Source organism: Thalassophryne amazonica, chromosome 18, assembly GCF_902500255.1.
Source record: "Thalassophryne amazonica chromosome 18, fThaAma1.1, whole genome shotgun sequence".
Lineage (NCBI taxonomy): Eukaryota > Metazoa > Chordata > Actinopteri > Batrachoidiformes > Batrachoididae > Thalassophryne > Thalassophryne amazonica.
The window spans coordinates 41951980-41976717 of NC_047120.1; the positions used below are offsets into that span (position 1 = coordinate 41951980).

General features: G+C 39.8%; 1 protein-coding gene across 3 annotated transcripts in view; it reads right to left on the reverse strand.

Moving 5' to 3' along the window:
• LOC117530280 (thyroid hormone receptor alpha-B) overlaps positions 1-24738 on the reverse strand; it is a 353233-nt gene that overhangs the window by 181147 nt on the left and 147348 nt on the right. For all 3 annotated transcript variants that reach the window (XR_004566288.1, XM_034193169.1, XM_034193167.1), the window contains exon 3: positions 14884-14960. The gene's annotated coding sequence lies outside the window, so the exon portion shown is untranslated. The remainder of the gene's footprint in view (positions 1-14883; positions 14961-24738) is intronic.

Genomic DNA, 24738 nt, shown 5'->3' on the forward strand with positions numbered 1-24738 from the left:
CAGACCCTGGTTTTTGGACTTGTTGCTGATAACAGTCTGGATCCTTTTTGTCTTTGGTCTGGAGCATATCTTGTCCATTTCTTCCAAAAAAGATTTAGAAAACTGATTGCTGACCATGAAACACATTTCCACTGTGTGATAGACCACCCTGATGCCTCTGAGCCCAGAGACATCAACACTGCTTCATAAATAGTTTGTTTTGGCTGCTTCCAATATTTGCTCAGGCTCACCACAGCAAATCCAATATGCCTTCACATCTTCATATGGCAAAACCTTTACATGGATGCCTGTTCTAGTTGACTGGAGTAGACCAGTCAACAACTAAAGGTGCCCAGCTAATGATTTTTATTAATCACATCAATCCTAGATTTGGCCTATTTTATTGTATGAAAATCCTTCTCTGTTTCACTCCATCGTGAAGTTGTACGAAGCAGATAAATGTTTTTTCTGCAGTGACTCCAATCACGGCCACAGTGTATAAATACTTCAGAGCTGCCATGGGTGGCTTCCCTCACTCACGTCCTTTTTTTTTGCATGGTCACTTGGTTTTTTGTAACAGCATCCTCCAGAAAGATGACTCGTACTGTACCATACTGTTTGTATTTCTTAATGGCTGATGTAAATGAAGGTCGAGACATATGCAGTGACTTGGGAATGCTTATTATCCATCCTCTGGCATGTTTAAACAAAACTGGCTGCAAAATTGATGATTATATGAACAATAATCCTTGTAATTAGTTTGGCCAATTACATGTTTTCCCCTAAAAATGGGGGTCTGTGTGTACAAATGGCCATAATTCCTATCATTCCTAAGCCGTTAATGTTGTAGTTTGTTAACAACTCCCCCCATTCCCCTTCCCCCGAGTTAAAGCGGACCTCATCTATGTCGCAGGCATGATGGTTCACAAGCAAAGAGCAGAGGCATCGGTGGAGGCGGTCATCCAGGCCCGAGGCGTCAGCTAGATCTGAGGCTAACAGCGGCTACGTCCGAGGCTAGCAGCGGCTACGTTCGAGGCTAGCAGCGACTACATCCGAGGCTAGCAGCGGCTACATCCGTGGCTGGCGGCGGAGGCATCGGTGGAGGCGGTTCATCCAGGCCGAGGCATCGGTGGCGACGATACATCCAGGCCCGAGGCGTCGGCTACCTCCGAGGTTAACAGCGGCTACGTCCGGGGCTAGCAGCGGAGGCATCGGGGGAGGCGGTTCATTCCGGGCCGAGGCATCGGTGGGCGGCGATACATCCAGGCCCGAGGCGTCGGCTACATCCGCGGCTAGCAGCGGCTACATCCAGGGCTGGCGGCGGCTACGACCGTGGCTGGGGCGGCTGTGAACGAGGTTAGCACGGGGAGGGTTGGGGTGCGGCTACCGGACCTGTGGTGGTGGAGGCTACTGGTGAGAATTGTTTTTGTAATCAATAGTGGCCATACTGAGCCACGACAGTCGGCATGGCACCACCCAGGAAAACAGATAAACTCGAGGAAGATATAGAGGAGATAAGACCTCATTAAACCATATATCAAAAGGACATGTCTAATCTAGACAAGACTGATGGTGGAAATTAAAGAACTCCAAAATCTGGTTAAGAGAAGGACAAGATCATTAAGAAACTTGAGCAACGTGTAGATGAACTTGAACAATTTACTAGAAAAGATGACGTTATAATACTGGACTAGAAACAAGGCATCGGACATATGCAAGGGTGGTGGATTCTGGTGGAGCCAGTGGGGAGGATGCACCACCTGAAGAAAGACAATCATTGGAACAACAAGTTACAAACTTTTTATATCAAAAAGGTGTTGTCATCCATCAAGACACAATATCAGACTGTTATACTATTCCAACTAAAGCGAGAAAAAATAAACTATCTAACATTGTTATACGATTTACAAGCAGAAAATATAAATATGAGTTATTAAGACAGGCAAAGAATTTGAAAGGAACGAGTGTCTATATAAATGAGCATCTAACAAAAAAAAATGCAGATATTGCTAGGGAAGCAAGACTACTAAGAAAACAGAAACATATTGTTGCTACATGGGTCTGGAATTGTAGGGTGTGGATTAGAGTGAAAGAAGGAACAAACGGTATACAAATCAAAAACATGGAGGACCTTACGAAATACAGACCTGAATAGACAATCAAATATAACATCTGTTGGTAATTGGACAACAAAAATCAGATCAAACATGGAAACAGAGGATAAAATATATGACATAGACACTAATATTGATGAAGTATATTTGACTTAAAAACGATTGGTTGTGAAGTATTATACGGTAGAACAGCTGAATAGTGAAAAAATTGCAGAAGATACCCTGTCACTCATACATATAACAGTCGAAGCTTGTATTGTAAAATGTCACAAATAAAGAGTATTTAAATCAGTTTAAAAATAGATTAGTATTGTTGCAATCACTGAATCTTGGCTTAAGATGATCTCATGGATGAAGTTCAAATGGAGGGATATGAGCTGTATTTTGTAAACAGAAGATATAAAAAGGCGGTGGTATTGCTCTGTATACAAAAACAGATCTGATGTGTACAATTGTTGAAGAAATGACAATTATGAATGATGTCATAGAAATTGTAACAGTGGAACTTGTACATGAACATCTAAGAATATTTTAATTAGTTGTGTATACAGAGCACCAGATTCTTGTGTTGTGAAATTTACAGATAAAATAATTGAATTATTCCATCAAATTAAAACAAAACGCTTTTTATGTGTGGGGACTTTAATATTAACATAGAAAGCTCCAGCTGCCAAAGATTAAGTGATTTGTGAATACAATGTATAGTTTGGGGTTATTCCCCTTGATAACAAACCAACCAGAATTACATCGCAAAGTGCAACGGTAATTGATAATATATTACAAACAGAACAGATGAAATTATCAAGAATGGGATCTTCATGACAGATATTAGCGACCATTTACCAATTTTTTCAATATTTAAATATAAAAATAGGTACAACAAAAAAACTGATATAAACTTTAAAAGAGATAAGTCAGTAAAAGCCTTAGAGGCATTAAAATATGACCTTAAAAATCAAAACTGGGAAGAAGTTTATGTCAGTGATGTTAATGTAGCATATAACTCATTTATGAAAATATTGATGAAATCATACAATAAAAATTGTAAATTAATTGAAATTAGTAAGAAAAGAGTAAATAAACCATGGCTGACAAAGGGAATAAAAATGCTTGTGCAAAGAAAAACTATTTATACAGGTGCTTTTTAAAATTGCAAACAAAGGAATCAGAACATAAATACAAAAAATATAAAAATAAACTATTAACAATAATTAGGAAACAAAAAAAAGATTATTACAGTGAAAAACTAAATAAGAGTAAAGATAATATGAGGGTAACATGGGGAATTATAAAAAGTGTGATTGATAGTGATGGAACGAAAGAAACTATTCCAAATTACTTTGTTAAGGAAAATAAAGAGATATATGATATAAAAGAAGTTGCAAATGGGTTTAATGATTATTTTTCAAATGTAGGGTCAGTCTGGTGGGAAATAACCAATAATAGAAGATAAATTATGTACATTGGTAAATACGGTCAATAGTATTTTCCTGGACAATGTGGAAAAAGATGAAATAAGAAATATTGTAAAAACTGTGTAAGCAAAAGATCAACTGACCATGAAGATTTAGACATGATGACTGTAAAAAGTATAATAGAAATTGTTATTGAACCATTTACTTATATTTGTAATCTGTCTCTGTCAACTGGGGTTTTTCCAGATGAAATGAAAATTGCTAAGGTAGTCCCATTATATAAAAATGGAGACAAACATAATTTTTCTAATTACAGGCCGTATCATTGCTTCCACGAGTTTTCTAAAATTATGGAAAAAGTTTTTGTAACAAGATTGGATAAATTATTGAGAAACACATATTTTAAATAATGCTCAGTATTGATTCAGAACAAAACATTTCGACAGCTATGGCAATTATGGAACTATAGAGAAAATATCAACAACAATAGATATAAGGATTATTTTGTAGTATTTTATGCCTGAAAAGGCTTTTGATGTTATAGACCACTCAAGATTGCTCCACAAGTTACAACAATATGGAATAAGAGGTGTTGCACTCAGTGGGTAAAAAGCTACTTAGAAAATAGAAACAGTTTGGTTCAGATAAATAATACCAAATCAGAATTGTGTAACATTATTTATGGAGTACCACAAGGATCGTTACTTGGACCCAAACTGTTTATTTGTATATCAAGATTTTGTGAATGTATCCAATGTGCTTGGCAGCATTTATTTGCTGATGATACACGCTGTTTTACTCTGGATCAGATATACAGGAAGTAGACAAGTGATAAAATACAGAGTTGGAAAAAGTTAAACATTGGTTTGATATAAACAGATTGTCACTAAAATATTAATAAGACAAATTTCATATTGTTTAATGATAGAGCGAAAGAAAATAATGTGTCATTACAAATAGATGGAATGGATATACAAAGGGTAAAAGAAATGAAATTTTTAGGAGTCATGATTGATGAAGATCTTACATGGAAGTCACACATAATTACATAAAAGGAAAAATAGCGAAAGCCATTGCTGTTTGTGCATAAAGTAAAATATTCATTAATAGTTATGGTTTATTAACATTGTACATTCATTGATTGTCCCATATTTAACTTACTGTGTAGAAATCTGGGGATCAACATATACAACCTATATACAACCTTTATTTATTTTGCAGAAAAGAGCTTTAAAAGTGATTAGTAACAGTGGTTTTAGAGATCCATCTAATCCATTGTTTATTAAGTATAGGGTACTTAAATTTCATGATTTAGTTGATTTGAAAATATTACAAACGATTGTACCAAGTTAATAAAAATACTTTACCAACAAACATTCAAAATATGTTTGAAAAAAGAGTAATAGTTATAATTGAAAGGAATAGAATTCTTTAAAAACCAAGAGTTAGAACCAAGTAAAGGAAAGAGGTATTGCAGTAAATGGTGTCAAATTATGGAACAATCTTAATAAGAAATTAAAGAATTAAGGTCACTTAATTATTTAAAAAAACATATTAAATTAGATGTATTAAGTAAGTATGAAACTATGAAGTAAGTCATGTGGGCTGCAAGAAAGTCAAAAAAAAAAAGTAAACTGGTTAATAAGGTTTGGAGTGTCTTAAGTTTAAATATAACCTGTCCAGTGATGGAATCTATTAATTAATGTCATAATTATGAAATGGTCAGTGGTATGTGACCACGTTAAAGAAATGCAATCTGTTTTAAACAATGTTGACTATGATGCTGGTATATTGAAAGATTGTATTGTTAAAAGGGGCAGAAATCATAAGACTTGTTCTTCTTTCTGCTCCTTTCATTCTGGTATTGTGGTGCTTTTGTTTTTTGCTTTCTGTTTTTCTTTAAATGAATGAAAAAATGAATGAAATAAAGCTGAGAGTCTACACCACACATTCTGACTGCTTCATTCATCTCAGCTGTGGCAGAGTCCAGAGGCAAATTTCAAAAATAGTGACTTTTCCAAATATTTATGGAACTGGCTGTACCACGAACATTGCTTGAGGTTTGATTATAATATATTTATTACATAACAGAAGATGCCTTCTTCAATAGATGCCAATTCCAGATGACAATGGCAGCTTCAACCTTCTGAATTAGACTGAGACAGGTCTTACTTTTTTGTTTATTGGGCACTAAAGGGGTGAATGAAAGAGCATAATTCTACTTCCAGGGACAGCCCTCATTCTCCCCATCAGAAACATGGCACTTTCTCTTGTGTTTTCTGACAAATTACAAGGCAAACAAAGCAAAATACAAAGAAAAAGCAATGATGTGATGGAAAATGGACAAGTGTTGTGGTTTGTTTATGACCCAGAGCTCAAACATGTTGAGGCGGTTGTGCAGGAGGAGAAACTGCAGCTACTCTGTCAAGGTGTGTAGACTAAAACTTACTGACATGACCTCTCCCATTTGCCTCGTTTTCGCTTCTCCAATGTGAACCGAAAAAACCTGCACTTTTCGCAACTGCTTCGGTGATTGCAGCTGAAAACAAAACAGTACACCATCTTTCCATTAGAAGTGATGCTGTGTTTGTGCAGGCTGTCCCCGGAAGTAGGTCAAATTACGCAATATCATGGAAGGGGATCAAATGAGACTAGCGCTTCCCTATTACAGCTCCAAAAAATTGGTGTTAAATCGTGACAATAACTTTGCTTGTTCTTTCAGTGAAACAGAAAATACACACTATTAAATCAAGCATAAATGACACCAAGACAGATCTATATACATAAAGGGCTGCCTGTCTGTCTGTCTGTCTGTGGGGATAAACATCCCAACTATAATATATAGCCCTAAAAACTATATATATCAGAATACCTCATGACATGGGGAACAAAGTAGAGAAGCTTGAATCTTCGACTGGACTGGGTTGCTTGATGCGAGGACATTTTGCTTCAAATCACAGAGCTTCCTCAGCTAAAATTCTTGCTCTGGTGGTCTGACTTGACTCTTTGTAGAGAAGAATAATCAAGAAGTCACAAAGCTGGAGTTTTAAACCATCCAGACCATCCTAACCGAGAGCAGACTGCTATAGGCTAGTGACTAAACAATAGCTCTAATTAGCACCTATTGTGCTGTAGTTAGCACCCTCCTAAAGATAGGGCAGCTGTCCCTCCTAATGATGGGACGGACCCTCTCTTGATGGCTCCCTTGACAACATGAATGACTCATTACATGAACAAAAGACTGAAACTGCTTTGACCTGAGTACCCCATTGTAAACAGGGGATAAGTGTGTCTCAGACCCCCTCCCCGGTTAGAGGGGCTGGTTTCAAACGTTTACAAAAAATGCCTCCTTGACCCCTCTCTCAACCATTTCTGCTCTCTGGCTAATATTTTAACTTCATTGTCCCAAACGTGTGGTTAGCAGTTTCAGTCTTTTGTTCATGGTAATGAGTCATTCACGTCATCAGCAGAGTCGTCAAGGGAGCCATCAAGAGAGGGTCCGTCCCATCATTAGGAGGGACAGCTGCCCTGTCATTAGGAGGGTGCTAACTAGAGCACAATAGGTGCTAATTAGAGCTATTGTTTAGTCACTGGCCTATAGCAGTCTGCCTCTCGTAGGAGGGGTCTGGTTAGGTTAAAACTCCAGCTTTTGTGACTTCTTGATTATTCTTCTCTACAAGAGCAAGACAGAAGTCAGACCACCAGAGCAAGAATTTTAGCTGAGGAAGCTTCTACGATTTAAAGCGAAACGTCCTCGCGTCAAGCAACCCAGTCCAGTCGAAGATTCAAGCTTCTCTACTATGGAAACCACCTGGACAACTGAGAGCCTACACAGAAACATGGGGAACAAACTGGTACCATTTTTTAAAAGTTGAACTGAAAATTACCCCCATAATAGCTGGCTGTGGGTATAACCAGGCAGATTCAAATTTCCAGCCCTGTATATGTGTTGGCCATCTCTGTTTATTTAATCCCTTTCTTCAGCTACTTTATGTTCTCAACTGTTAAGCACCTGACTGTCCTGTACAACCCAGTTTGCCTTCCTGTCTGAATACATTCATTTTATGTTTGCAAAATCGCAAAGTAAAAACAGTGAAATACACCACTACCTCAATTTTGATACATTGATATTTACATTTACTGTACCTACCTTTTGTGTGTAATTTTGTTATAAATTGACTGCAAAACAAAGTCTGCATGAAGGACTTCAAATGTGTTTGTCTTTTAACCAAGTATTTCCACTTAGTTTTGGGAGTCCACCTCTTATATTTCTGCTGGACAAACTTTAGCTCATTAACTATTATATTTAAGACATCAGCATTACAAAAACAAATGTTGGGCAATTGTTTTGATTAAAATGATTGGCATTTGGCTTATGTCTAAACAGGTTAACCCGGGCAGCGCCGGGTATCCGAGTTAGTAATAAATAGAACAACTGCCAACAGCCATCAGCAATTTGAAAGAATAAACAAGGCTAAAGATGCTAAAAATAAGCATCCTGGCAAACACCTTTTGATTATTCTTCAACAGGAGTAAAATCACACTGGAATCAAAAATAAAGGGAAGCTCTATTACAATGTTCAATGAGACCTACGCTCTTCCAATACGTCACTTAAGGTCTTTGTTATGGCTGCTCCCGTGTTTATGCTCATGGTCACCACAGCAGACTCATTATGGATCAGCACGCTGATTTGCCACGTTTTACACCAGAGGCCCTTCCTGGCACAACTCCAGAGGTACAAGGAGACTGGCGCACGGGTGGCGTTGAACTAGGGACGTTCTTTTTGGGAGGTAAGCACGCTGACCACTTGCACTATCCTGTGTCATCGCTTTAGCTTTCCAGTTTCACACATGCTGTTTACATATGCGACTACCAGACCCCTAGTTTAGCGCATGCACAGTACCCATGCACAGGCTGCTGAAACGTGCAGATTTTGTACATGTGTGTGGCTGCAGTGGCCCTGCAGCACCAGGTGAGATTTATGAGGTGTTGAGAATGGGCGGTAACTCAGTGATTGGAAACTAAACCTGCCTCCTTGCCTGCATGAGACCCCTCCCCCATCGAACAGTCCTCCAGGCTCCCACTTTAAGACGCACACAAGCGCATGAACACATGGCTGCATATATGTGTACAGTACACCCACACCCTTCAACCTTTAAGTGTAAGCCTAATGTCTGCAACACCCCCACCCCTGCTCTAAAAGACTCTCTTCCTGGGGCTAAACACACCTTCTAAAATATCTTGCCCTGTTCTGCTCCCTCAGATTATTTTCTTTTCCCACAAGTCAAATTCCAACTGCTTTTGCGGAAAAATTGTGCATATCACTCGTCGTCTCAGCGGGCAGTACGGAGCTACTCTCCGATGGCGATGGCTGTGACGCAAAAGCTTAACTTACAAGTAGCTTGAAAGGTCAGTCTTGCAGCCAGCGACAAGGGAGCGCATTTCACAGCTTTTACAAGCACAATGAATCAGGAAGGCTTTCTCACTTTTCATTTTACTGGATGACATTGAACGCGCTCTTTTCCCTGACATGGACAAACTGTGTTAGACTGGCACCTGATCCGCAGCTGATCCAGCTGTGTCTCCATCATGGGATACTGAGGTCACACTGGACAGAAGGACATTTGCACCAGTATATCTTTCCCTGACATTGCGTCTAACTCCCTCGGGAAAAGACGTAAGTGAGGGAAACGTGGGTGCAATTAGCTCTGGAATGTACCCATTACCGTTCCGTGCTTTCAGATCTGTCAAACTCACTCTCAGTCCTAACGATCACACCATTAAATCGGCAAACTCAAGAGCATCTTGGGAGATGTACTGTAGGACTGTTGTTACGCAAGCTCACTTTAATATCACTTCACTCTGAACACTGCCCACAACTATCACCCCATCAAGTCCATCTTCTGACCTGTGACTGACAACAAAGCCCTTGGGTAGAGTCAGTCCTTCCTGCCATTAGAGCTTTTGTCACTGAACATCTGTCCAAACTACTCTGGAGTCATTCTGGCTGCCTGTGCAGGAGCTGCTATGCATTATGTTACGTTTCCAGAATGCTGCAGGGACTTAAAACTGGATTAAACAGCAAATATGCACTTTCCATTGTCTTCAGCTTTGCAGAAAGACATTCATAGCCTTAATGAATTTCACAGCTCGTTATAATACTGCAATTACTACCAACTGCAACAATACAGAAGGCAAAAAAAAAAAACTGTCTTAATGTGATATCTGAAGCAAAGTACACAGCAAAGAATTTTGATAAAATTAATCGTTTTTAAAGCTCTATTCACATTGGTTAAGTGTCACATGGAGAGGTGGAGAGATGTAATTATGTGACATTTCTGTCATTTACAGACTGAGTGCTCCTGTGACAGTAAAAATTCTGGTGAATTTTAGTTTCTGTTAAACAATACTTCAAGATTAACTCAGGCTACAGTAATCCTGTGCAAATTACACATCAAATTACAAATTACAGACATAATTTTCAGTTTTCAATTTATTTTCATTTATATAGCGCCAAATCACAACAAGGTTGCCTCAAGGCGCTTCAAACAAGTAAGGTCTAACCTTATCAACCCCCAGAGCAGCAGTGGCAAGGAAAAACTCCATCTGAGGAAGAAACCTCAAGCAGACCAGACTCAAAGGGGTGACTCTCTGCTTGGGCCATGCTACAGACACAAATTACAAAACAATAAGCAAAGTGGGCATCTCGGGCAGCGCAGTGAATTAAGGGTACACTAAATTTTTCGGCTACCAATCCACATGCAAAGAAGGCAGAAAGCAGCGAGGAGTGCTATGATTTGGACCATTTCAACCGCTGGAAAGTTGACAATTTAAATCATTTTTGTAAGCTCCGCAGATTGTCTGTTATAACCAGGACTGCGTACGGCAGTAGACAGAAACAGAAAGAAGAGCTGGCTGCCCTTGCGTGTGCTGCATCGGTATAGAAACTACCGTTGGTGCTGTCAAAGGAGGAAGAGAGAGCTGCTGTAGAAAATGACAACCAGTCTTTGTTGATAGTTGGAGACAAACAAATTTCTGACTCCTTGAAGGCAACTGACGGATGGTTAGACGAAGTCCAGGGTCTGAAACTGTGGATATTGCAGAATATTTGCTAAGCAGGGATGAGAAATCACTACTCCACCGGCTTTGTAATGACTACAAGGAAGGTGGGTCTCACATATAACCTCATTGGTGTCACATTTGTTTTGATAAGTTGACAGACGTACAATGATATGTGTATGCATGCAGTTTGTTTATAGAACATGTCAATATTACAATATCACAATATTACGTGCCATGTCAACCATGGCGCAACATTAAAGTCATAAGCCGATGCACAAAAATGGCGCCATCAACCACATTAGAATATGGCACGGTTTCAGGATACTGACAAAATAAATGTGTGCAAGAAATTTACCATTTTAGTCCATCGTTTACGTCCATCTGGATATTTCTTCTCTGTGGGGAAATTGTGTAGAATGAACGGAGGTTTACAACCACATTTGTTCTTCTTTCCATCTTTGGGTGGACTCGGCGGAGCCTTGCAATCGTGTGTTTTCAGCCACGTTTCAAGTCTATAAATTCCGTTTGAGCATTTTGAAAACAGCACAATGCACATCATTATTGCATGCATCGCTTAAGGCTTAAATCCTTTGAAACAATCCCTGTAAGCCTTAACTTTCACAGTCCACTAACGCTACCATATACAAAATTCAATGGTAGTGGTGTGTGTCTGGTAGTGGGAATTTTTGACCCCGTTTGACCCACGCATGCGCAGATGCACTGCACACTTCGCTTATTCACAAAACAAACATACAGGAAATGTTGCCGTCGCACAGGATGGTTTCTGGAGCAGATACCACACCCATCTCTGGATGGAGCCACAGCTCAAACACAGAGAAAAGAAAAAAAAAATCAGAATCAAGCATCAGAAAGACAACAAATACTGTGTAATTTGTCAGCATTAAGCAACAAGAAAAACAGAAGAAATACTAAGATGATCGCCAGCCACTAGCCCTGAGCTTCACTAAAAGACCCAGAATTTAGATAAAGTGAAAGTCAACAGTAAATCAATGAAATCATGTGATAATATTCATGTTAGCACCTGAACTCCTTGCTCCCTGACTGTGCATCTTCTGTAACAAGCAGATTCAACAATCAAGTGACACATTAAAAACAATCTCACTGGGATCGGACACATTTGTTTTGTGCTTTTCAGACCATGTGCACTGCTTTAACACAAGCATAGCGCAGAGCGCACTTTAGCACAGTGTGCAAACCTTAAAGAGAAAAAGTGAAGCTGACAGAAAACTTTGGAAGACAGTAGAGAATATCTGTTAAGATAAATGAGCAGAACATGGAAACAAAAAAAGAAAAAACTCCTTTAGTCTGGCAACTTTCTTTTTTCTTGTTCTTTTTTTGTACTAGGGATGACGGTGGTGAGTCAGACCTGTGTACTGAGAGCACTAGCCACTCTGATGTTTGTCATTTATACTGAAAATTTTTATCTTGTATGAATCACCAATAAACATTACAGACGTCCTGTGGTGAAATTACATTACTTCACTTCCCCAAATAAAACTAATACCGTCCAAATAGGGCAAAATTAAGTAAAAATCTAGTTTGTGAAAACATGGGCTCACTTTATCTTTCTCCTTTTGTCTATTTCTCTGTCTCCCTGGTGCCCTCTCGGGCCCTCTCTGCCCGTCTGCAGAGACGCAGACCGTTTTCCAACTCACTCGCCATACAAATAATTTATGACAGAACAGTGCCGTGTAGACAAATTTAGTTACATGAAGTCATTGTCAGCTTAGTTTAAACCCACACACGCGCGTGCACGCAATTTTAGGCACATTTCTAAATTTCTGTATTTCCTACTTATTAAATTCATATACTTTACTGTATTTAGGCTACCATTTTTTGGAGACCCAAAGCATGAATTTGACAAATACACAAAAATGCAAGGTGCACATTAAGGAAATGTCTCACGTTTTTTAACATCCCAGTTATTAAGACAACATAAAAGTACTCATGGTTGTAAGTCTCTCCACACACGTGCTAATAATTAGTGATCTCTGATGTATTTTATTCCTCTCACTCTGAGCGTTAGCAGGTGCACTTCCGGAAAATGTCTCACTCGGCAATCCTCTGCATTTTTCAGTGTGTGATGTCCTTATTAGTAAAACAGAAACATCCCAGTGACTGACAGACAGTGGGAAATGAACCTCCTCCGTCTGAAAGTGAAACTTCTGAGCTGCCGTTCAAAAGTGATGGCTCGGATTTACGGAGAGGAGACAACATGCTTCACCCTGAAACTCTTAACTGTTTCAGAGTGTCAGATTTTGGAATCTAAAATGTGGTGACGTGCTGTTTGTGTGAATGCTGGTTTACTGAAGCTGGCCGTAGGGACATCTGACACTGTTTTTAACAGACTGCCTGGAAACAGAGATGGATTTGTTACATTGGAAAAAGTCAGAATACATTATTTCCAGTAATTAATGGACGTTATTTAACGTGAAAGAGGCGAAGCTGGAGCCGGTTCTGTGCGTGTGCTTCTTTGTTCATGTGGAGTTTACATTTGGAAAACAATATAACACAGTGAGTCTGGCATGTTCAGGCTTTTACCCCTTTTGTGTTTTGTGGCAAGCTTTTTTTTTTTTTTTTTTTGCTTTGAGAAGCTGAAGTAAATGTGTGTGTGTGTGTTTTGCTCATTGCTCGTCGCGATAAGGACTGTCTCCAAGACGTTTTTTCCCCTGGCAGCAGATGTATTTTTTTTAGATTTTATTGATAACAACACTTATAATTAATCGTGCACAAAGCTGAACCTGGATCACAGATGGTTACTGACAGGCTGTATTTATGACTCATCGCTGTGCTATTGCACAGAAACCATCACAGAGCTGCAGCTTTTATGATGATTGCATCAAAATGAAGCGTTTTCACTTAAAAATGAGTCATCATAACACGACATCACACTTATGTAAACTTTGGAATTAATCTGTGCCTCAGTTCTTAACGTTAACAGCTACATTCCATTGAAGCACACACTGGGACACTTCTAGTAGCGACGTCACTTGTTGGAAACACCCGAGTACTCAGGAGCACTTTGTTTTCGGACATCTCCGTAGCTCCGATGAAACCGATAACGGAATTGCACAAAGTAATCCTGGTGGATCATCGGAAGGTCACTAACAGCCTAAATCTAAGGGCCCTGTCCCACTGGCGTTTAGGAGGATTTGCGGATAGAATGCGCACAAAAGTGGCCCACATCCGCCAAACAACCGCATTAACCGTGTAACATTCCTGTATGAGTCGGCCGCCATCCGAACACGTCCGTGATCATCCGCAGAGGCACGCATGTCCGCAGCCAGGATTCTTGAGCGGCTCAAAAATCCTGCTGCGGATGAGATCCGCATCACTGCCTGAACACATACTGAAGACATACACAACCAACGCGCCGCATATCCCCTGTCATCCGCTGATATCTGCAACCGACGGATTGGCGCGGCTTGGCAACGGACCGGGACAGCGTACAAAACAGATATGATGCGTGCCCAGCACGGCCACGTCACGGTCGCACATGGTATGTCGCGCATGCAGACAGAGTGGGCACGGATGAAGCGAGTGCATCACGGCCGCTGTGCCCCTCATGGAGGTGCCTCCGCGGTCGTCTTCGCTTCTGTTCCCTGTTATATCTGCTTTTCTTCCTCATGTATTCGCTGATCCACCCCGGGACATTTGTCATTTCCGCCCACCTTTGTTGCGGATGCTCAGCTTTTGTCTCATTTCATGCGCAAATCCTCCTAAACGCCAGTGGGACAGGGCCCTAAATTGTTATGATTTTGGTGCAACTTGTCCTTTAACAATTGCACAATATGTCAATTTACACAACAATATTCTGCTGAATATGATGTCATATGGGAGTGCCACTACTAATACCAGACCTGTCACTGAGCATCAACCTGAGCAAAGTCACGTTGTCCTCTCTGAACATTCAAATGCTTTAAGATCCAGTGTCAATGCTGATTAACATTCTGTTCACACTGGCTTTTCCACACTTTTCCTTTGCCATGTGACAGCATGCCTTTTGCCATCGCATTAATTTTGAATTATAGTTGAGGAAAAACTCAGGTGTAAAAATATATGGAGTGCTATATTAAAAATTCCTGTTGAACCAGAGTTGGAGAGACTGACATGTCAGGTGAGCTGATCAAGTCAAATACAACACAAAAGGTAACAGCCGACCAGAAAAAGAAGACTGTAAACGTGATCAACATAATAAAAATGACAAACTGTACACGTTTTGCCTGTGTTGTGTGGCTACACTTTATGAGAGGTACGCAGCGTAAATAGGAGGATGCAGAAAAGAACCTACCAGTCATTTTGTATGTGTTTGTGCACGGTTAATGATTTCCCCAGGCCTCCTGTGCTGTGGTCGGCCTCGTCTCTGCCCTGGAAGAAATAAGAAGAAGATTGTTGGAATGGCTGAGCAATTGAGACAGAGGAGGGAGGGCAAAGGAAGGGAGGGGTACGCCATATAGGAAAAAAACAAGGTCATACAATGCAAAGGCCAACAAGACCTGAGCCTAAAAACTTCCCTGTCTGTATCTGTGACTGGTTTCACTCTATCTGAAAGTGCTTCCTTTTTTGCTCACTTTGTCTGCCTTTCATCTTTCCATTACATCTTCCACATTTCAGTTCCCAGTGTAGATTTTTTTGTAACTGCTATTGTAATTACCATCACTGCTGTTATAATTATTCCAACAGCAGTAGAGATAGCACAATTACACTTTTTCATGTCTGGTATGATACCGATACTGGAACCAGTAGTGTCTGCTGATACTGACACCAATCATTCATCTATCTGGATGCACTTCGCTAACTTAGCTATTAAACAAAACATCAACTCAAACTGTGAAACAAATGTCAGACATCCCTATCCAAAATATCAGATCCCACATCCCCCAAAAAGCAGGTAAAATTGCACAGGAAACTAAAATACAATTGTAATAACTATTATGTGATCATTAGGAATTATGTCATTTTTAGCCAAGTCTCTGTCACGCTATCTGTCTGTGTCTGTGTGGACAAGACATTTCATCATTATTGCAACTAGGGGAGTAAGAACCTTGCCCAAAGGCCCTCAACGATTTTCTGGTCAGGCTGGAGTTTGAACTGAGGATCCTTTAGTCTCAAGCCCAACGCTAAACCACTAGACCATCACCTCATGTAACATGACTGGGGGGGGTGTCGTAGCCTCAGGGCCTGTACAGTGGAGTGATTATCATATGATTAAGATTCTGTCTATAGACATGGAAAGAAGTATGTATTACTAATGTTTATCATGAGTGGTTGAGCTAGCTGTGCATTCACGTTTGCGACTGTAATAATCATTTTGCAATCTTTCTCATTTTGTCTGTGCATACTAGCACTTTATAATCCCTCTTCCTCTCCATCTATTTCTTCCTTCACTCCCTCTCTGTGAAAATTTCACTCTAGCCTCAGGAGCATCTGCCTCCTCTCAGCCTGTGTTTACCTCACAGACAGACAGGAAAGCAACAACATTTACCTATAGGCCTCTATCACCATCAGGCTACATATAATGGATGCAGAAACATCCACCTATAGCCACCATTAATTTCACACCATTGTTAGTACAAAGCTTCTGCAGATAGTTATCAGGCAGATCTGTGCATGCACGCAACAGCTTCTCCAGTCTGCAGGATCAGACAAACCCACATCCCGGTAAAGAAGCCAGTGCAGCTGACTGTGATGTACTAAATTCTCATTTACTACTGAATGTAGTCTCTACTTAAAACAAATTAATTTAAAATGAAGACACTGTTAACATTTGCTGTTTTCTTTATACTGTAGCTTTGCAATTCTCATGTTTTTCTTAAGTATTCACACTTTCATATTTGACATAAATATGTAAAATCAATCTTTTTTGCTCAAATCCTTCACAGTAAGTAAATCAATTAAATTTTTTAATAGCACAACTGAAATTCTAATTTATGACAGAAAAGTAATTTAATGCACTCTGTAACAAAATAAAAGTTTGCATTAGTGTGAAGATAACATGAGAATTTAACACAACAGTAGATAATATGTCTGCACTGAAAAGATTGGCACCACTGTGAGTGAAAATAACCAGCAGCCTTTGAAATCAAGTAGTCATTTGAAGACTGTGACAGAAAATTAACTGGCATCAAGAGGGTGTTAACTGAGCCACAATTACAGTAATACACTTCAGTTTTCTGCACAAGAACAGAATCAGTGTACAGTTGCAGCCAAGTGAAAAACACACACAGTAGTTCATTTTATATTGTTCTCTGATAAACTCTCTTTAACTAATTCTTAACATTTTTTTCTACAAGTTAATAAAAAAAAATCACAGCAGCTTCCCCGTCAAATTGCATGAATTACAATATCATAACGAATATAATGATCAAAGTACAAATAATCAGGTAACATGTATGTTTATAACAAATAAAATCTGCATCTGTGGTCGGAGCTGTTGTGTTAACATTCTCCACTGTGTATCCAATGAGTCACTGCAAGTTGGAAACAAGCCAGACAGTGACAAATATCAAAAGTTTCTACAAACTGTGTGAAACCGAAGAAAATGCTTAAACAAAACATGCTATGAGACATAAAGAGATGGAGAAAAATGTCTGTGTGCCGTAGAAACAATGTGTGTTTATATTAGTGTCAGATTGATATATTGTGTCAGTTTGGTATTTTGATGGTACAACAACGGGCAAAAACACGGCGGTACAGAGTATTTACATTACTGCACACCACCATGGACGCATTATTTCAGTATCTAACTCTGCCACCATGCATCCACATTTCTCTCTGGTTATCCAAGATTTCTAACTCATGTAAACCATCGTTTTTATTTATGGACTCCCAGAGCTAAAACATTTGTTTGGGATTAAAACGAAGCATCACGAATCAGCCCATCCTTTAACTGTCTCACACTGTTCGTCGGACACAAATCATTTTCCACTGGCAAACTGGAGAAGTCTTTCATGATTCAAAAGCATAATAATGCAATTTGTTTGCTGTGTGACGTTGCACTTTGACAGAGGAAACTCACTCATGTTAGCTTACTAATTAACCTTCTTATATTCCTCATTCGTGATGCTAGAATATTTATTTCTCTAATATAACAACCCTCTACCTCATAACAGATTGAGCTCATTAAAGTGCTGTTGGTGACGCGTTTTTCCTCCTCTTTTGGTCACTCTTCGAAAATACGCTTTGCACATTAGGTGGCTTTCCTTCTGCAAAGCACGGCTGTCTTTATACCTTTTTTTCTAATAATCAGGATATCCTACACTTCTCTGGGCATGATTATCAGGTTTTAGCTATGCAAACAGACTGATACCTGCGGAATGATGTCATGTTTGTTTATGGAGCTCACAACATGAAACAAGAAGTCTTCAAGGTTTTGGAACCATGGTAATTTCAAACCAGGCTATATTGTGAAACTGGTTATGAGCCCATGCTTAGTGCCTATTATTCTACAAACTAACAGAAGCACATTGTGAAGTTTGAGGAGGGTGTGTGTGTGTGTGTGTGTGTGTGTGTGTGTGTGTGTGTGTGTGTGTGTGTGTGTAATATGTTGCAATAGTTAGCAGCTGTTGTAATACATACTGGCATTTACATGCTCAGATCCAGACTTTTCATGCCACACACTAAAGATGTCCATTTGAAAGAGTGAACCGGTGGGTGGAGTGTTGATTCACATTCAAAGGGCAGGAAAGTCCCATCTCTCTGAACATAAAGAATCAATTTTCTGTGGAAATACTGTGGAGCGATGAGCATGGGGGAACAATGGTTGATGGACTGACGGATGGTGTGGTAAAACATGCTGCACCCTCTATATATGTCTAAATTGTGACTAGATGAAGCCAAGGGTCATTCGCTGCAATTGCTCAAGAGATCTCTGAGCTTACCGATGCAGTCAGATGGTTTATTACAAGTGAGGCAGTGAAATGGATTGTGTCTGTGGATGCATGGCTGAAGCCTGCATGACTGAAGTTTGGAAAGAGAAGACCATTAAAGGAATGTGGCTCATAAATGTCACAAGCACCAGACAAGCTCAATGAAGACGACACGCTAAGAGGAGAGCTCCAGTAGTCCCTGACAGTCTGTGACAGAAGATCTAACCCCCAAACACTGCAGAGACCAGAACAGAAGGGAGGCGAGCTCGGAGGTTCAACACTGAAGTCAGTCGCGGCCTTGTGTGTTTTTGGAAAGGGACACACTTCAAAGTAAAGTCTATTCATTTTGCTAACTCCTCTGAGCAAAGCTGTCACTTCTGCCAGCGCAACCTATCCACCACCCTGCCAGCATGAATACAGTGCATCCAGAAGGTATTCACAGCACTTCACTTTTTCCATATTTTGTTATGTTACAGCCTTATTCCAAAATGAATGATATTCATTTTTTCCCCTCAAAATTCTACTTATCACACCCCATAATGACAACATGAAAAAAAAAATGTTTTTTGAAATTTTTGCAAATTTATTAAAAATTTAACACTCAGAAACCACCTGAGGCAATTCAGTTGATTGGACATGATTTGGAAAGGCACACTCCTGTCTACATATAAGGTCCCACAGTTGACAGTATACGTCAGAGCACAAACCAAGCATGAATTCAAAGGAACTGTCTGTAGACCTCCAAGACAGGATGGTCTCAAGGAACAAATCTGGGGGAGGGTACAGAAACATTTCTGCCGCTTTGAAGGTCCTAATGAGCACAGCGGCCTACATCATCTGTAAAAGGAAGACTTTTGGATCCACCAGGACTATTCCTAGAGCTGGCCACCCGTCTAAACTGAGCGACTGGAGGGCCTTAGTCAGGGAGGTGACCAAGAACCAGATGGTTACTCTGTCAGAACTCCGGCATTCTTCTGTGGAGAGAGGAGAACCTTCCAGAAGGACAACCATCTGTGCACCAATTAGGCCTGTATGGTAGAGTGACCAGACAGAAGCCACTCCTTAGTAAAAGGCGCACGGCAGCCCACCTGGAGTTTGCCAAAACAAAATTTTCTGGTGTGATGAGACAAAGATTTAGGTCATTGGTGTGAATGCCAGGCAGTCAAGTTTGGAAGAAACCAGGCACCATCCCTACAGTGAAGCAAGGTGGTGGCAGCATCATGCTGTGGGGATGTTTTTCAGTGGCAGGAACTGGGAGACTAGTCAAGATTGAGGGAAAGATGAATGCAGCAATGTACAGAGACATCCTGGATGAAAACTTGCAGCAAAGCAATCCTGACCTCAGACTGGGGCAACGATTCATCTTTCAGCAGTACAATGACCCTAAGCACACAGCCAAGATATTAAAGGAGTGGCTTCAGGACAACTTTGTATATGTCCTTGAGTGGCCCAGCCAGAACTCAGACCTGAATCTGATTGAACATCTCTGGAGAGATCTGAAAATGGCTGTGCACCAACGCTCCTCACCCAACCTGATGGAGCTTGAGAGGTGCTGCAAAGAGGAATGGGCAAAACTGCCCAAAGACAGATGCACCAAGCTTGTGACATCATATTCAAGAAGACTTGAGGCTGTAATTGCTGCCAAAGGTGCATCAGCAAAGTATTGAGCAAAGGATGTGAATAATTATGTACACGTGATTTCTTACTTTTTTATTTTTTAATAAATTTTCCAAAATTTCAAAAAACTTTTTCATATTGTCATTATGGGGTGTTGTGAGTAGATTTTTGAGGGAAGAATGAATTTAATCTATTTTGGAACAAGGCTTTAACATAACAAAAATGTGGAAAAAGCGAAGTGCTGTGGATACTTTCTGGATGCACTGTCGCTCCCTTGAGCAGCAAAATTCCACTGGCAAGTCTCTAATTAGCCACTGGGATTATCACATGCAGGCTTGTGTGGGCAAAATCTACCTAAAAGAGGAAAGAGGCAGCTCTGTAAAAATGACAACAAGGAGCAAGTTGAATCAAGTAGGAACCCTCTGATGACGGAGCTAAAACTGGTACATTTTCGGGTTAACAGGAGAAAATAAAATGTGATGGTTTGTGCTAATGGTGTCTTGGCTTTGAGCACAGGAGTCTGATAGATGCTTTACAAACAGTGGGTTATGAAACGCTCAGTTACTGGTGATTACGATGAATTGATGGGATGCGGCTTCTTTACAGAAATCCAATAATTATTATGACTGTCAACAGCAGCTGTTTGTTAAATTACTGTAACTTTCCTAGCTTCTAGACAGATATGCTTACCATTAAGTTATTTTAATAATTAATTCAAGTTTGCCATTTACAGCAGTGTTCAGAATAATAGTAGTGCTATGTGACTAAAAAGATTAATCTAGGTTTTGAGTATATTTCTTATTGTTACATGGGAAACAAGATATCAGTAGATTCAGTAGATTCACACAAATCCAACAAGACCAAGCATTCCTGATATGCACACTCTTAACGTTATGAAATTGGGCTATTAGTAAAAAAAAGTAGAAAAGGGGGTGTTCACAATAATAGTAGAGTGGCATTCAGTCAGTGAGTTTGTCAATTTTGTGGAACAAACAGGTCTGAATCAGGTGTCCCCTATTTAAGGATGAAGCCAGCACCTGTTGAACATGATTTCTCTTTGAAAGCCTGAGGAAAATGGGACGTTCAAGACATTGTTCAGAAGAACAGCGTAGTTTGATTTAAAAGTTGATTGGAGAGGGAAAAACTTATACGCGGGTGCAAAAAATTATAGGCTGTTCATCTACAATGATCTCCAATGCTGTAAAATGGACAAAAAAAGAACAGAGAAGCGTGGAAGAAAATGGAAAACAACCATCAAAATGGATAGAAGAATAACCAGAATGGCAAAGGCTCACCCATTGATCAGCTCTAGGATGATCAAAGACAGTCTGGAGTTACCTGTAAGTGCTGTGACAGTTAGAAGACGCCTGTGTGAAGCTAATTTATTTGCAAGAATCCCCCTCAAAGTCCCTCTGTTAAATAAAAGACATGTGCAGAAGAGGTTACAATTTGCCAAGGAACACATCAACTGAGTTTGTAGTATCAACAGCAGATGCTACTATTATTGTGAACACCCCCTTTTCTACTTTTTTTTAGTAATAGCCCAATTTCATAGCCTTAAGAGTGTGCATATCATGAATGCTTGGTCTTGTTGGATTTGTGAGAATCTACTGGTACCTTGTTTCCCATGTAACAATAAGAAATATACTCAAAACCTGGATTAATCTTTTTAGTCACATAGCACTACAGAGATGAGATTGGCAAATTCGATTTTCAGAGGAAAATAAGCCAGGGTCCAGGGCGGGTCCAGCGACGGTCCACCTGAAGCCAAAGCATTTTTGCTGTTGTAAATTGCACTAAAATATTAAAAACTACTATAAATGCCAGGTGTTCATATCTATAATTCAAACTGTAAACCCTTACTAAGACCATCTACTGTACATGTGTATTTTTGTGACCAAAATATTTTTTCATAACTAGACTTACTTGACTTTCAGCATTCTCCACTTTCAGCATGGCACACTTATCAACAAACATACATGTATATCCTCAAATACATGTACAATCCAATGTTCTATGTCCATTGAACTGTCAGACCATATAAGGTTTATATTTAGTCGATGTGATCTCCACCTATAACACTGTCATCACGTGTATACATGTATATAATATACACACACATACATGTATATATAATTACAATGTTCTAGCACACTACAATAACGTCAAAATGTCTGTTTACATAATCCACTGACTGTGTGTGTGTGTGTGTGTGTGTGTGTATATGTGTGTGTGTGTGTGTGTGTGCAACACCGAAGAAAGGGCGGGAGAAACGCATATATAACCTTTGCGCTGATTGGTCATAAGCTTTGTAATAACCAATGAAAACGTGCGTAAGTAATAGCTTCGATACCGTCTCGGTTTTTATGAGTTCTTGGAAGGAAAACTACCGAATATTGGAAGTTGAAAGACTACACAGTTACCTCCCTTACACTACATGCTCATTGTGCACCTACTTCATACTGGTCACTGATCAGCACAGCATTACTTACGCGTTCGGCTGACTGACAGACTGATCAAACTTGCTGCATCGGCGATAACAAAGACCACTCAGTGTTCTGAATAGATGACAATTTTATTAAACAAAAGGGCCTGTCACAGTGGCGTATTCTATCAGACTCCTTCTCTCTCTCTCTCTCTCTCTCTGTGTGTGTGTGTCTAATCAGAGCTGCGACTTTAAAATAAACGCGCACTCGTTACATGTCGGTGTGCTTATCAAACGCCCTGATCGATCAGTCTGATCAAAGCTGAAAAGTGCTGTGACTCTTTATAATAAACGCGCACTCGCTGCACGTCGGTGTGCTCATCAAACGCCCTGATCAATCAGTCTGATCAATGCTGAAAAGAGGTGTGACTCTAAAATAAATGCGCACTTACTGCATAAAAAAAATAAATAATAATAATGTTAAATGACTGTTTTTGAGCCACACCACACCATGCAGCAGAGCGCACTTCCACAGAGGCAGAAAATAGCACTCAAACTGGTGCAGAATGGCACATGCGACTGTGTGCACACATTAAAACGCGAACACACGCAGCTGCAAGTATGAACGAACACTATTAAAGGCTGAGTACGTGCGTATTTCGGCCGTATTTAAATGAAACAACGCTGCAATGAGCAGCTCTACGAATATGCCACTGTGAAAGCCCCTAAAGGTACTCCTGGTATTAATTTTTTTTTCTTTTGCATTCTTACCCCCCCAAAATTTTCTCAACGGATTTGGACGTTTTCAGACCTTTTGTCTGACTTAGTGCTTAGCTCAGATAAGATAATTATAGTGGGCGATTTTAACATCCACACAGATGCTGAGAATGACAGCCTCAACACTGCATTTAATCTATTATTAGACTCTATTGGCTTTGCTCAAAAAGTAAATGAGTCCACCCACCACTTTAATCATATCTTAGATCTTGTTCTGACTTATGGTATGGAAATAGAAGACTTAACAGTATTCCCTGAAAACTCCCTTCTGTCTGATCATTTCTTAATAACATTTACATTTACTCTGATGGAGTACCCAGCAGTGGGGAATAAGTTTCATTACACTAGAAGTCTTTCAGAAAGCGCTGTAACTAGGTTTAAGGATATGATTCCTTCTTTATGTTCTCTAATGCCATATACCAACACAGTGCAGAGTAGCTACCTAAACTCTGTAAGTGAGATAGAGTATCTCGTCAATAGTTTTACATCCTCATTGAAGACAACTTTGGATGCTGTAGCTCCTCTAAAAAAGAGAGCTTTAAATCAGAAGTGCCTGACTCCGTGGTATAACTCACAAACTCGTAGCTTAAAGCAGATAACCCGTAAGTTGGAGAGGAAATGGCGTCTCACTAATTTAGAAGATCTTCACTTAGCCTGGAAAAAGAGTCTGTTGCTCTATAAAAAAGCCCTCCGTAAAGCTAGGACATCTTTCTACTCATCACTAATTGAAGAAAATAAGAACAACCCCAGGTTTCTTTTCAGCACTGTAGCCAGGCTGACAAAGAGTCAGAGCTCTATTGAGCCGAGTATTCCTTTAACTTTAACTAGTAATGACTTCATGACTTTCTTTGCTAATAAAATTTTAACTATTAGAGAAAAAATTACTCATAACCATCCCAAAGACGTATCGTTATCTTTGGCTGCTTTCAGTGATGCCGGTATTTGGTTAGACTCTTTCTCTCCGATTGTTCTGTCTGAGTTATTTTCATTAGTTACTTCATCCAAACCATCAACATGTTTATTAGACCCCATTCCTACCAGGCTGCTCAAGGAAGCCCTACCATTATTTAATGCTTCGATCTTAAATATGATCAGTCTATCTTTGTTAGTTGGCTATGTACCACAGGCTTTTAAGGTGGCAGTAATTAAACCATTACTTAAAAAGCCATCACTTGACCCAGTTATCTTAGCTAATTATAGGCCAATCTCCAACCTTCCTTTTCTCTCAAAAATTCTTGAAAGGGTAGTTGTAAAACAGCTAACTGATCATCTGCAGAGGAATGGTCTATTTGAAGAGTTTCAGTCAGGTTTTAGAATTCATCATAGTACAGAAACAGCATTAGTGAAGGTTACAAATGATCTTCTTATGGCCTCGGACAGTGGACTCATCTCTGTGCTTGTTCTGTTAGACCTCAGTGCTGCTTTTGATACTGTTGACCATAAAATTTTATTACAGAGA